Below are 14627 nucleotides of genomic sequence, written 5' to 3' on the forward strand. Positions count from 1 at the left end.
CATTCTTTCAGGGGTGAGATGATATCTCAATGTGGTTTTAATTTGCATTTCACGAATGGCTAGCGATGTGGAGCATTTTTTCATATATTTATAAGGACTTTCTTTTAATGAAATGTGACCTACATTTCCCACCTGACTCACTGATTCCACTTGCGCATTCTTATCCAGGAGTAATGAAAGTGGCCTGCGCACTGTCGTATACACAGACTTCAGTGAAATTCACCTGCACTGACTGGAGCCAGAGACAGCCCTGATTTTCATCAACAGGTGAGGAGAGAAGAGACTGCAGCCTTGCAGCGGGCTGTTAGTCCTGTGAAGAGCGAGTGCGGACCTGTGCGGGGCCCCGAGAAACTTCTAGAAGCCTGCTGAACCGAAGCTGGCAAGCACAAAAGGCTGCTTGCCGTGTGATCCTATTTACATGAGCTCTAGCCTACAACAGTACAAATGATCAGCAGTGAAATCACAACAGTGAAATGATCAGCGATTGGTTGGCTGGGGTGAAGGAGCAGGTGATGCCTACAAAAGAACACTGGTGACTCAATACAGTTATCAAAAGTCACTGGACTGGACACTAAGTTGAGTGCTGTTTCCTATAAATGTAGTTGATTTAAGTGAGATAGCATGCACCGGCCCCAGCACTGTGCCTGAGGTTAGTGCTGAGCAAATGTCATTTCCCCGACCCTACTGCTCTAATTTCGCACTGCACCCCTGCTTTTTTACACCCTCAGCATGTGGCTTTTCATACTCCACTGCCTCTCCAAATCTTTCCTGTCTTTCATGGTGTGGCTTGACTCTCCCCAGCCTGGATGTAGTCTAGGTAGGGCTTGAAGAATCTACCATGTATTTATCCAGGTGCCGCTCCCAGCTATTGGACACGTCCACCACCTGCTTCTTCATTTGTCTTGAATTCTTCGGGGGGGGGGGTAGTAGCTCATCACTAGCTGCTATCATAGTCCTCGCAAGTGTTTCCCATTGGCTGGTAGCTGGACTGGTGCATCTACTGTCCCTGACCCTCAAGGCCCTAGGACGGACGTTGGAGGGATAGAGTGGTGACTGAAAGCCCAGTGGTCCCGGTCTGCTCCTCAGTCCTGCTGGCCGCCTACCTGTACTGCTCTGGCCAGCTAACTTGGCCTGGCTGAGCCTGAAGGCCCCGTCAGTTTCATGGGTGTGATTGCTGGAGTGGGATGAGAGAGACCGGCGTTGAGCGCCTGGCTACCATCTGCTGCCATGCAGAGCTGGGTGAGGGGTGAGGCCCCACCTCTGGTCTGGCAGAGGGTTCACGGAGCCGGCATGCATATTCGAACACCTTGACTGTGGTGTTTTGCTGGTCTTAACCTCACTTCCCCAGGGAGGAGAACAATAGGCTGGTCTGCAGGCTCTGCGTCCCTCACAAAAGCTTCCTGTGTTTCCTCAGCCTCATCCACATCTGATTGCACTTACTGCTCTAAAAATGTATCCATCCTGTTTGCCATGTTCGCATTTCAGAACATGGGGCAGCCGCGGGGGAAAAGGCCTTCATAAATACCATGCATTAAAAAAAAATGCCTTGCATCTACGTAATTCGGAGGATGCAGATGGGGAACAGCAAGGCAGACTCGCGGGGCCCGCAGGCCAGGAAAACCCCTCCAAAGCAGTGAGGAGGAAGATTTCCTTGTGAGGAAACCAGAAAATAACCATCTACCTAGGAAGATTCTCCTCCAAAGTTGGGAGGAATAGCGAAGAGAGGTCAAGGGTCATGACTCCTGGTTCTACCTGTAAATTTCCTGTGTACCTGAGAACGTGCCACTTGGCATCTTCGGGCTCTCTTACCCATCTGGGCATAATGGTTTCAGTCTCCATTGTGCCTGTGATTCTGGAAATAATGGAAAGGACTGAGGCAGAGGTACTTGTTCACATGCTTATGCCACGCGTGTTCTCGGTGCCTCGAACAGTGCCTGGTACTAGGAGATACCCTGCGGGTGTGTTTCACACAGATGAACAGCGCAAGGTCCGAACGATAAACCTTTGTCTAGCTATGATATGTTCATCACTACTGTGTCATCAGGCAAGTGGCCTCATCTTGGCTCCAGCTTCATGCAATAGAGATCCTGATCCCACCAGAGATGAGATGTTGGCAGATTCATAGAGGGTGCCGCACACAGAGTAGGTGCCTATCGAAATGGTAGCGTCATGAGATCACCCAGGATTATGCTTGCTGGCTTTGCAGAAGCTGTAGGAATTTCTCCCATTCCGTGCCTTCTTGCTCTCACCCACTCCCAATACGATGGCATCCGTCCCGAAGTCTCTCACCCAGCGGCCTTTCTGTGAGGATCAGACCAAAGAGAACCAACCAGGATGGGTTGGAGGAAGAGGTGAGACCCAGGTTAGAGCTCAGCAAAGACCGCACATGTTGAGTGGAGTTATGAAAAGAGGCGCCAACTTTTCCTAGAAAAATCTGTTGGCATACAGTACGTATTTTCGTCAGTGTGGACTAGCTCCTGTGTTGCCCCAGGAGGAGAGACATGGCACTGGGTGGCCTTTCACTGGAAGGCCTCTGCAGGCCACAGACAGCTTGAGGGCATTGTGATGAGGCCAGCGGGCTCAGTCAGCGGGCTGTGTGGCATCTGCCCGTGCGGACCCACGGACAGGTCTTTGAGGATAAGGACCTGCTGAAAGGCATCAGCACTGCCTGAGAGTCGGAAGAGAAGCCAGCCCGGTGTGTGGCCATACAAGAAGGAGATAAAGGACCCCCAGTGAGCCCCCACCAGGGCCAACACCCCCAAAGATGCATGAGCACTCAAGGAGATGCTTGCCTTGCCGGGGGCTGCTGGGCCCCACCAACAGGGAAGTGAAAAGTGAGCTTAAGCTGAGCTGAGCTGGGGCAAGTGAGCAGAAAGACAAAGCCTGCCCACTGGAATGAGGCATCCGTGGGTGTGAGGCCCAGGGAGAGCACCTCCGGGGTCTCCCACCCAGGTGTCCCTGTAGAGCATCACCCCTGCCAACCCACACCCCTGCCAGCCCGCGCTGCCCTGCCTCCTCTGCACCTTTCCACCCTGGTCCTGCTCATGCTCGTCCTTTCTCAGGGACTGACCGCCCGGGCCTCCTTGCAGGCCCTTTCTGAGGAGCCTTCCGCACAAAGGCCAGCACTCAGCCCTGGGCCCCACCTCAGCCCATTCTCCCTTCACGGTGTTACTCTGGGTTCTTTCCCCAGGATGATTTTGAGCACCAATAAAGGAGAGAATTGTCCTTCTTTGGTTCTCCTGGAGTACTGAGTTCAGTATCCAAGAGGTAATCCCTAAGTGCTTCTTCAGTAAATAGCTAGAAGGCTATAGCATGACCGCATATATAAAGATGCACTTGTTTGGTGGGTGGCTGGCTCAGCCCACCCTGGGGGCGGGGCTGGCACGGCATGTGGTGCTTGGGATTGAACTGCCGTCCCTGCACTTTGCCTACATTTGCTTAAGCAGGTGCTTTAGATCGCTGAGCTATCTCACCAGCCCCTAAGATTTACTTTCTTAATTATGTCTGAGTGGGTGTATACCTTAAGGTACATTGCTGAGAAATTCAGGTCTTCTCTCAGTCCAAGGTCAAGAAGCATGCTGGACTTAGGGGGAAGAACATTAGGACTGCGCCCCAGTCCTACCACTAATTTGTGTAGAATTGAGAATAAACCATGTAACCTTCCTCCACTTTGCCACTTGTATAGAAGGTCACTACGTAATCTTACAATGCCACGTGCATAAAAAAGAGCACATTTTAAAAATATATATTCTTGTTAAAAATGTATTTATTTATTTGATATAGGGTCTCACTACACAGCTCAGACTCATAGTGATCCTCCTGTCTCAGCCTCCCCAGCGCTGGGATCGCAGGCGTGTGCCACCATGCCTAGTTTTGGAGCCGGCACATTGCTCATAGAGAAATGCCAGAAAGAGAGGGGAGGGAGAAAGGGAGGGCGGGTGGGACCCAGAGCTTCCCTGGCACCCTGGCCAGGTGAGCAGCTGGGTGAGCCACAGCCAGGGCCTCCAGAACACAGCGGAGGACGACAGAGCACGGAGCCCGTTCTCCACTCCCAGGAGCTGCAGGGGCAGAGAAGTCCAGGGTGGGGGCGGGGAGGTCTGGTCTTGCAGACAGGGTGGGAGACCAGATTCCCCTGCTCCCCAGATACGGAAGGCTTTCCTCCTGCCACAGGTCGGCCCTCCCTCTGCCTCGCCTGCCCTGGGCCCTGGCTCTGCCACCCTCCACAGGTGCTGGCCCCGCCCCTACCACAGTCCCTCCTCTCCACTGCTTGGCACACTGTATCCTTCACAGAACCCAACACAGGTTGCTTGTGTTGGTTTTTCTGGACTGTCTTTTCCCAAGAAGATGTCAGTCTCGGGACTTCTCCAGTCCTGAAGTGTCACAAGGGCCTGCCACAGTGTGTGGCACCAGAAGGTACTGAGTAACTCAGTGGTCTGGCTGTGACCCCGAGGCTCTATTTCAACATAGAGTATGGTTGCTGGGTTAAAGCAGGGGGCAACAGCCCCCGTTACAGAGCCAAAGCGGGTCATGTGGTAAATGCTGAAGACAAGCCACATTCCACTGTGAGTCCCACCTCTCAAGTACTGAGCACCCCTAGCCCCAGGCAGACCCAGTCCCAAGCCCAGCCTGGTGTGGGCGCCCAGGCGTGGGCGCCAGGAGGCCCTGTCATGGAACCACAGCCAGCTACAGAGAACACGAGGGACAGCTTCAATGGGCGAAGGCTGCCATTTCCTTACTTAGCATACACGTGTCCTCTGAAGCAGCAGATTTAAATAAATAAGGCAAACTGTGAAGATCTGTGGTTAAAAATGGGAGGGGAGGAGTGGGAAGGAAGCATCTAACAGATGCTGGCTGGGCCTCCTGTGACAGGTGGGACAGAATCAGCAGCGGGCACCTCGCTCAAGGGCTGGCTCAGTGGAGCACTGATTGGCACCCTGCAGCATGTACCCCACGCCTGCGAACTGCAGAGTCGGCCCAGCCCAGAGGGACTCTGCCAAGAACACATCCCAAAGAGGCAGAGGAGAGGAGACCGTGCACGGCTGGCTATGCGGGGAGAAGCAAGCGCAGCACAGAGAGAGGTGCTAGCTAGTCCTCCACGCAGGTCAGTCGAGCATCCCACACCACCTGCCTACCACTCTGTGCCCAGCCCACATCTACACCCAACCTACAGCTCACCGGATCTGGTGGCCAGGACCACACACTGCCCCTGGGGAAACCTCGCTTGGTCCACCCCTTGGTTCATATAGGAGAATCTCTGCTCCCCACCCAACAGTGATGCAGTTCGGGGCAAGGGCTGGAGTTGTTCTCTAGCATGCCACGGCCCATCGCAGGCTGTCCGTGTCTGAAGTGGTTCCGTTGGCCAGGCCCAGCATCGATCCAGCACCCCTCCCAGGATGCTCTTTAGCTGAGGGGCAGGCTCTGTGGGCGGGGCCATCTGTCTAGCGGTTCACCTCTCTGCAGTTCCTACTGCTGGGTGCAGGCTGGGCCTTGATGCCGAGCACCAGGACTGGAATCGCGCTCTGGAGACTACCTGCCACTCCCCGCAGTCTCTGCTCAGGCACTGCGTTGACCCTTCCAGGGCAGAATCCTTAAGTCCTTTCCGTGCTCCCTCCTCCTGTGATGCATGAGGAAGCGGAGCAGAGGAGGAGCAAGCACCCGTTCAGGTCCCAGAGTCAACAGTCGTGAGCCAGGATCCACCCCATCCCGCCACCCCACTGCAAACTGTCCTGCCCAGCGTCAGTGCTGCACGGCCCACCCAACATACCTGTCCCCCAGTGTCCCAGGCATCAGGATGAGTAGAGGCTGCATGTGACAGGGGCCTCTAGACAGGCACCCCAGCTTCTAACAGGTCACCTGGAGTTGTTCGTGGCAGAGGAGGCCTTCCTGGGCTACTGGAAGGATTAAATACGCTAATAGGTTAAAAAAAAAAAAAAAAAAAAAAAGGCTTAGAACACCGCCTGGCACTGGAAGAATTCAAAAAACGCGCCCCCTTTGCATGGCTAGTAATGATTGTTCCAGCTGGAACATTCCAGATCTTTCTGCCTGACCCACTTTCCTCTCTAACCTTTGCTCTCTTTTTAATTTATTCTACAACCTACTCTTCCACCTTCTCCTTTTCTCGCCTCCCAAACCCAAGGCGCCATTGAATCTGTTTAATTCAGATCTCTGAGTGTGACAGCACCCTAGGGGGTGGGGGGTGGGCCTGGAGGGCCTGCAGCGAGGAGCAGAAGTAAATGTGCATGTGCTCCCCTCTTTAAATCGCAGATTCAGTCCCATCACAGGGCAATTTCTGATTCGTCTTCTCTTGATTCAATGGAAAGATGTTTTATTCATGGGCGTCTCCGCTGCGGCTCTGGCTCTGTGTGTGTGAGTGAATCTGTGCGTTTGGTCGGGCCTGCCAGGTGCAGATGCCACGCTGCCATCTTCGAGACCTAGTGCCTGGCAAATAATAAGCGCTTGGGTCTGGCTGGCACAGGCAGTGCACTCTGCTGCCGCCCTCCTGATGGACACATGGTGTCACATCCCCAACTCCTTCACTGTGGCTCACGGTGATCCCCTTTATTTCCGGCCTAGGGAGCGGATCTCAGCACTAACTCCCGCAGGTCTCTGGACTGAAAGGCAGACTTACTGCCACATGCCACGTGTCACGTGCCATGTGCCGTGGTTGGGTGGGCAGGCTGACGTGGTCCCACCGTTTGCTGGGTGACTCTTCGCCCTCTCTGAGCCTGGCATCCTCCCTCGCTGGCAGAGCAGAAGGAAAAAGGAATCTTGAGGGGGAGAGCGGAGGAGAGAGAAGAAGGGAAGCGTGCCTGCTCTCAGCATCTGGCTGCCGGGAGGGCCAGGGTGGTGGGCGGAGGGCGGAAGAGGGGGGAGCCATTTACCGGCACAGTCAACAAACAAGGACCCGCCCGGAGCACAAAGCCAGGCATTGTGCTAAATGCTGAGGGAGTCAAAGAGAATTTATATTTATAATTTATGCCCCACCTACTTCCAAAGAGAATTCTGCAGGTGACTCACAATGAAAACCGCATAAGCAGCAAAATCACTAAATTAGCAAAAGAGAACCAAATCCGTGGAAATGAATAAAGGAAACCAGCTTTCTTCTTGCCATGGGCAGAGTGGCCGAAGAGACAATGTCCTTCAGTCCAACAGGCCCACTGGACAGACACAAGGGCGACAGCAGACACTGGGCCTCGGCCTTTGAAATTCCCTGTAAAGCCATAAGAGATAAAGAAGATTCCGATTAAAGAAAAATGTTTTAATATATGACATTAATGTCATATCTTTATACTAACACAATTGTAAATATGTTTAGGGTGAAAGGGGCCCATAGGTGTCAAAGTGCTTGGGGACCCCAAAAGTTGTGACACAACCCTGTTGGTCACACCCTCTGAAGCCCCCATTCCCCAACCTGGTGCAGGAGGGTTTGCTGTCAGCTCCACAGCTAACAAGGGCTGTGAAGAGGTGAGGAATTCTATTTCACACTAAGGATGTGGAGAAGAGCGCCCTTACGCTCTCCAGTGTGATTATGGAGAAATGTGGCTTTAATTTTTTCTTTGTAACCAACCTATCCTTTCTTATCAGATCCACTGGGTGTGGGGAGCCTCTACATTTTATCCAACTTGGTAAATTTCCAGTCTGAATTACTGATGAAAACTATATCTCTAGGTAACCTGGACAACTCCAGCAAGGCTCGCCTTTTGAGGCCACCTTCTCTGTCTCCTGTACACTGCAGAGCAGGCGCTTCCGACCAAGTCCGCACAGCAGCCCACGGAGATGTCCCCAGGGTCCCATCGCGCCCCGGTGCTTCTTGCCCTCTGTTGCAAGGGGCAGAGCCAGCCTGCTGCCTGTACCCGTGTCTCTGTGGTGGGTAGTTGGGTCACTGGTGCCTCTGGTGACCAGCTGTCCTGCTGCCAGGTCCCTGCCACCCTGCTGGCTCTCCTGGGAGCAGCTTGGGTGCTTGTCCCAGCTGCCCTGCCTGCCGCTTCCTGCCCAGCTGCACACCACATGCTGGACAGGGACCCCACTGTCGCCTTCAAACATCTGGATGCTTCAGACATTGCCAGGGTGTGCTGATACATGGAAGGAAAGACGGTGGAGGCAATAATGGCAGTGACAGCCGCCAGCTCTAGGGCTGACCACCTGCCTGCCTCCCTCTCCTCGAGTCCAGGAGGGTGGAAGGGGCAAGCTTTCCCGCGGGCAGGTCCGCCTAGCATCGAGGCTAGCTTTTGACATGTTAAATGAGTGTCAAAGGGATCTGGAAATCCCTTTCTTCTTATCAAGGACTAGCTTCTCAACTGAGAATCAAACATTGCTTTCGCACAAGAAAGCCTGGAACAAAATCTACAAGATAGAAAAACTTATTTTTTAAAATTCCAAAAAGTATAATCCCATTGCAGAAACATGTTTATTCAGCTGGGGAGACCAGGTATGCTGATACAAAATTCCAAAAGAAATGTGCTCTGTGGGTCCTTACAGAGAAAACATGGAGCACTTACTTTCCAAACCTTCCCCCTTCCAGTAGCTGTTTGTTATACCAACCCAGGAAAAGAATGCTGGGCATTTATCAGGTGAGGCAGGTGGACCAAAGGAGTCCAACTGTGCCACATGAGGGTGGGGGGGGTTCTTGTACCCGACGTAGCTGAGACACCCGGAGAGCACAGTGTGTGTAGCACACACCACCTCTGCAGGAAGGGCTGGGGTGTGGCTCCTCCCATCTCTCCCACCCAAAGGTCGAAAAGTATTTCAAAACAAGGACATGGAACTGCCCGCCTATCAGCCATCATAGTTCTTTGGAAGATTAGTCATGCCTCAAGACATAAGCAGAAACAGTGTGGACATTCGGGGAAAGGACTGTTTGGAAAGGAAATGATTCAACAAGCACGAAATGTTGGAGGAGAAGATCGAAGCCTCCAAGATCTTCTAGATTTGGGCTGCAGAGACGCAGCGATCGATCAAAGGTCAGAGAACAAATTACGATTCTCACCCTAGCCCAGGAAAAGATTCTAAAAGCTATGAGTAGCCACCTCAGCCAGTAGAAGGCTCAGGAGAGGAATTAAGAGATTTGCACTGGAAGGGACTCTCTCGCCCCATCTCCTGCCTTAGGAATGGAAAGCAAGACAGGAAGGGTCACTACTATGTTGAAGGCCCTGCCCATTTCAGTAAAGAAAGAAAATAGTGTAATTAAAGGGTGACGACTGAGAAAAAGAAACAGAACTTTAAATATGTATGGGTAATATTACCATATGAATAGAATAATAGAATAGAATAATACCCATCGAAGAGTCAATGGGTATTATTTATTAGCCCAAGTAAGGGAGATAAGCAAAGTTCTGGGTATGAAATTAATATACAGGGGCTGGCAGGATAGCTCAGTGGGCTAAAGCACCTGCTTAGGCAAGCTTAGGCAAGCTTAGGCAAGCGCAAGGACCGCGGTTCGATCCCCAGCACTACAAGCCTGCCAGCCCCACCCCCAGGGCAGGCTGAGCCAACCTCAGAGTCCGGGCATAGTGGCACACGCCTGTAATCCCAACGCTGGGGAGATTAAAAACAAGAGGATCGCTATGAGTCTGAGCTGCACAGTGAGGAGGATTAAAAGTGGCGCGTCTTTTACTATAATAAATGCTTCAGATGCAAGCACTCGCCTTGCATTTTGTTCCCGTCACATAGACTCAAAGCATCCCAATGTGAACACAGCCTAGAGTGTCCTGATTGGCTTCGTGGAGAGGACAGGGCGCTCTGCATTGTCACTGTCCCATCACATCCCTGTCTGATCAGCCTCAGGCCCTGCATGGTCTCCACAGGCTCCAGGGCCCTGGTTTTCTTTGTGTTTTCCGCACACAGTACCCCCAGAGCTGTGGGGCCAGCAGGCCTGCAGCTCGTCTTTGCTGGGGGCCACAGCGCAATGGATGGCACAAGGGCGGCCGTGTGTGTCCCAGCTGGCCTTGCTATGCCCTCTCAGCCCTTGTCGTGGAGGGTGAGCATTCAGATGACGCTGTACAGGCAAACACTGTCCTTCCTCGCTCTTTCCCTTCCCTCTTCCTGCTTTTCTTTCTCTTTTTCTTCTTCCTCCCTCTCTGTCTCCCTTTTTCCAGTTTCCCCCTCTTCCGTGTCTCTTTCCCCCTTGCCTCCCTCTGTCCCTGTCCTTGCCCTGCTCTTTCTCAATTCCTCCTCCTGTACTCGGCAGTCTTCCGATCTGCTATTTCTCTTACGCTCAGTCAGATGACTCAGTGGGAAAGAAATTGAATCAGTTCAGCTGCCCTCCCCTTCACTACCCAAGACAGCAGCTCCACCAGACGGGTTTTCTGGAGGCCACGCTCCCCTGGGACCTCCACCCTCCACCCTGCTTCCCTCTGGCTCAGAGACCCCGCTGAGCCAGAAGCCAGCTGGGGGCCAGAAGCCAGCTCCACTAAGTGACATGAGGGCCCCTAGGCTGCCCCAAGAGCCCTTTTCAAAGCTGCAGCAAGGGAAGGGCCTTTTTGACATCTAAATTTATCCATCCTTCACTGCCTGAGCAGATGCCACCCCCTCACGCCTTCCCGGACCCCACAATAGAAGCACAGATTTTTGGCTGCCCTTCTTTTCACCCCAAAGAAGGGCTGCTTTTGCTTTTGCAGGAAGGGGCATTAGAAGATTGTGGCCTGCCAGGAATGCGTAGAGGTTTTTTCTCCAAAGTCTGGGCTGATTTGACCTGACTGGCAAGATAGAGACTGCGGGAGGAGAGGCCAGAGGAGAAAGGGGCCCTAGCTGCGGGAGAGAGAGGCTAGAGACGAGGGGGACAGAAGGACAAGGCCAGAACATGTTCCAGAATTTTAGACCCAGAAAGGAAGGAGGGAAATCCTGTAGAATCCAACACATACAACACGCATTTGGCAGAGGAAGAATCCAAGGCCTCAGCGTCGCAGAGCGACTTGCTTCTGCTCTAAGTTCGTCACTGGCAGAGTCAGGATCAGCAGGCAGGTCTGGATCCATCCCAGCCCCGCCCTGCCTGCCACCCTATTCAAGGCGAAGAAAGTTGACAGTCTTGGCAGCAAAATGAAACTTTCTGATGTACAAGGAATTCAGAGATATCTCCCAGTTGACAGCATTTGGAAAACCATGCAAGCCCACGCTTTCGTGGGGGCTGCGTTTAATGAGCATGTGAGTTATTCATGTTTCATTAAGGATGATGTGCACTGACTCTACATCAGTGAAAAGCAGGTCCCCACCTGGAGCCCAGGTCGCCTGGTCAGCAGGAGCAGGACAGCCAGGGAGTGCAGAGGCCAGGGCAGGAGGGCCACACCTCCAAGCACCTCCCAGCCAGGTCATTGTCGTGTGTGGTTCTCACAGGGTCTCACACACAAAGCTAGATGCTATTGTTCCCGTGTCACAGATGAAAAAACTGAGGCTCAGGGAGAGCAAGTCGCACATCTCAGGTGGCCCAGCTGGTGAGGGACCCGGCCCACTCAGGCTCAGGGTCAGCGGGGGGGTTCATGCAGGAGGGGAAGCACAGCCTGCAGGGCCTGGGTTCCAAGGTGCAGATGAGGCTCAAAGTGGGACCCCAGCCGCAGATGCTGCCTCCAGGCGAGGGCTGTGAAGGCGGAGGAGCTCTGGACCTAGCTGCGGGAAGCCCACGCCTTGGTGGTGAGCCAGGCCCAGCTGGAGAGCTGGCTGAACCTACAGTCTGGGGAGCAGTCGGCCTGTATAGTGCCGGGCAGCCTCCGTGTTCTTCCACCTTCCTGTCCTAGGTCCCTACCTCAGATGAGGTATGACATGAGCCTTAAGCCGGCCAGACCTGGTCTGATTTCGGAGGCCACCAGTTATCATCAGACATCAGAAAAAGCGCCTCAGGTTTACTGGGCCTGTTTGCAAGGTTCAGAGGTACTAAGGAAACCTACTTCTCGGCAAATTCAGTAATAACGACTAACATAGCGACTGCATGCATTTGCCACCCATTCTGCAGAGCCGCTCACTTACACTGCCTCCTCCTAAATGCCACAGATATCCTTTCCATTTTACTACAGGAAACAGAAGCTCAGAGAAGTCATTTGCTTGCCTAGGGCACACAGTGAGCGGCTGGCAGGGTCAGAATCTGAACCCAGGTCAGCGCGCCTCCCCAGCCCACTAACACAAGTCGGCAGCAGCATGCCCAGCTTGTGGCTGACTCCCAGCAAAGCGAGTGCTGATCTCATCTGTGTCCCCAAGACCCCAGGCTCTTGCGGTGTGTCTGGGATGGGCTTTGGGACTCCCTAGCAGTCTCTGCCATCAGGGGAAGCTGGCGCAGGGGCCCGCCCGGCCCAGCTGCCTCTTCCTCCCCCGCCTTGTTTCCTTCTGGGGCTGCCAACACTGCTCAGCTCCAGACCTCTTGTGGAGCTGGAAACAATGCAAGTTTATTTTGGCAGACAGAGCCATGCTGAATCCCTCCCCTGGATGCCCCATGGGAAGAGGACAAGAGTGTGGCTAGCGCTGTCAGTCCCTGTCACTCTCTCAGGCATGACTGTGGCACAGTCCCAGTCATCCATGTGACACTAAGGTGGAAGTAAGAGCTCACTTCCCACTGCAAACGGTCACGAGCTAGACCCCTCCTCTCCTCATACTCCCTCCAAAGAGAAGTCACACCCAGGTTGTGCCTGCAGTCAACCCTCACAGCCCAGGGTGGAGGCAAATGAATGTAATCCCAGTTACTGGGGAGGCTGAGACAGGAGGACTGCAAATGCCAGCCAGACTGCCTCAAAATTTAAAAAAAAGGGGGGGGGTTGGGATGTAGCTCAATGGTAGAGTGGCTTTGGGCCCCCAATACCACAAAAAGGAAGGAAGGAAAGAAATTTCTTATGAGTCCCAGCCCTTATATTTTTTATGTTAAAGGAAGAAATAGAGAACAAGGGATACTTTGGGAGCTCAAGAAACAATACCTGAGGCATGGTGCATTGGTTTTCCAAGCTCTCTGAGCTCCAGGGAACTGAGTCTCTGACCCCTGCCCCATCTCTTACGTCCCGTTACCTCCCACAGCACAGAGAGGGGTTTTCCTGAGCACCCTTTATCTGTCTGCCCACAGGATGTTGTCCGCAGGCACAGTGGTCAGAGCCCCTTTCCCTGGTATCTCAGTGGACACACAGGCAAAGGGGACCAAAGGGTGGGCCCGTCCAGAGACTCCCCACAAGCAGCCTTCCACTGGGATAAAGGCCTATTTTATTCCACAGACAGGGTGCCCTCCACGCCTTCCCATGACCCCCTGCTGCCACCGCCCACCCGCAGGATCCCAAGCCCTGTTCTCTTTACAGCCAGAATACTCTTCAGGCTTCACCCATCTGGCCTCCCTGAGTCACAACGTGTGTGACTCCTGTGCCCACCCGCAACCAGCTTGGTGCCATTTCTCCTGTTCAGCCATCTGCTGTCAGTTTATTTCAACAGACTCAATTATGGAACCTTCAGATAATGGGAGGGACGTTCCCTTTACCCCTACATCAGAAAGAAAAGTCTCGGCCCATCTTACCCATGCACCTGTAATCTTTGTGTCCTGCATAATTCTGTGTAACCAGCGGTTCCACCCCCTGAAAGTAAAGCTGTGACACTGTGGAGGGCAGATGGCAGGCACACCCCTCCAGGACAGACTAGTGAGCAGGCAAGGTGTGGGGCGCCCAGCACCGTGGGCCCTGAGCTTGGGTAACGGCCCATGCCTTGGCAGGGTCATTCCCGCTGGACTGCGGGGGCTTTCAGGGAACCGTGTGCACACCCCGGAAGAAGAGGCTCTCAAGCCAGCATTTGCACGGCTTCCTGGGGCCTCCTGGGCGCGTGGCCCCACTGGCCTCCCGCCCAGGTGCAGGCAGGGGGACCTGCAGCACACCTGTCCCACGCCCTCCTTGCCTGTGGAAGCTGCTGTGCTCCTGCCACCTCACCAACCCTCCCGGCCTGGCTCTGGCCTAGAGATCAATCTGAGGCTGCCAGGCAGCAGGAGCCTAGGACCTCATGACAGCAAGGCAGGGGCGGAATTGAGACACACCAGGTTGGGCTCCAGCTCCAAGCCCTGCCTTCTTTCCCAGCAGCTTCTCTGCTTCAGAGAGTGCAAGGTGGGGAGGGAAGGCAGCGCTGGCTCACCAGGGGCCTCAACTGCAAGAGGCTGATGCCTGGGGGTGGGTGGATGATTCCATCAGGTGACCCAGCATCGAGACCTCCTCTCCCTTCGATCTGTCCTGGGGCAGAAGGACCCTCCAGCCGGTGACACAGCCAGCTGCCCAGCCATCCACTGCCCCTGCCGAGTCCCAGCCCTTTGGCAGAGAAGAACAAATCTCTGCAGTTCCCGCCCAGGGCAAAGCTGAAACACTTATGGTTCCTATTTAAAGCGTGTCTCATTCATCATTTCAGCACCCAGCAACAATTAAACCTGACTCAGTCGAGCCCTGACAACACAATCGGCCTGTCGCTGGCTATTTAAATCCCCATCCTGATCTCCTGGGCATCTGAACCAGGACTGTTTGTCCTGCCAAAAGCAGAGCCCCACCCTCCTGGTCCCAAGAATGGAAGAGGGCTGCAGGGTGCAGGGTCTGCTCTAGAGTCCCTGGGCTGTCTTCACCCAGTTCCTTGGGGACCTGGGAAAGATCAGGATGGCAGGAGGTGGGGCCTGCGGGAAGCACATAAAAGGCCCAAATGTG

General features: G+C 53.9%; 1 long non-coding RNA gene across 1 annotated transcript; it reads right to left on the bottom strand.

Moving 5' to 3' along the window:
* Positions 1-5922: 5922 nt before the first annotated feature.
* Positions 5923-14233, bottom strand: LOC111815719. The gene is made up of 3 exons (XR_002820371.1): positions 14074-14233; positions 7854-8072; positions 5923-7210 (listed from the first exon to the last, which is right to left on the bottom strand). It is a non-coding gene; the product is annotated as an uncharacterized LOC111815719 (long non-coding RNA).
* Positions 14234-14627: the final 394 nt, after the last annotated feature.

Source organism: Octodon degus, unplaced genomic scaffold (assembly GCF_000260255.1).
Source record: "Octodon degus isolate 3935 unplaced genomic scaffold, OctDeg1.0 scaffold00020, whole genome shotgun sequence".
In the NCBI taxonomy this organism is placed as follows: Eukaryota; Metazoa; Chordata; class Mammalia; order Rodentia; family Octodontidae; genus Octodon; species Octodon degus.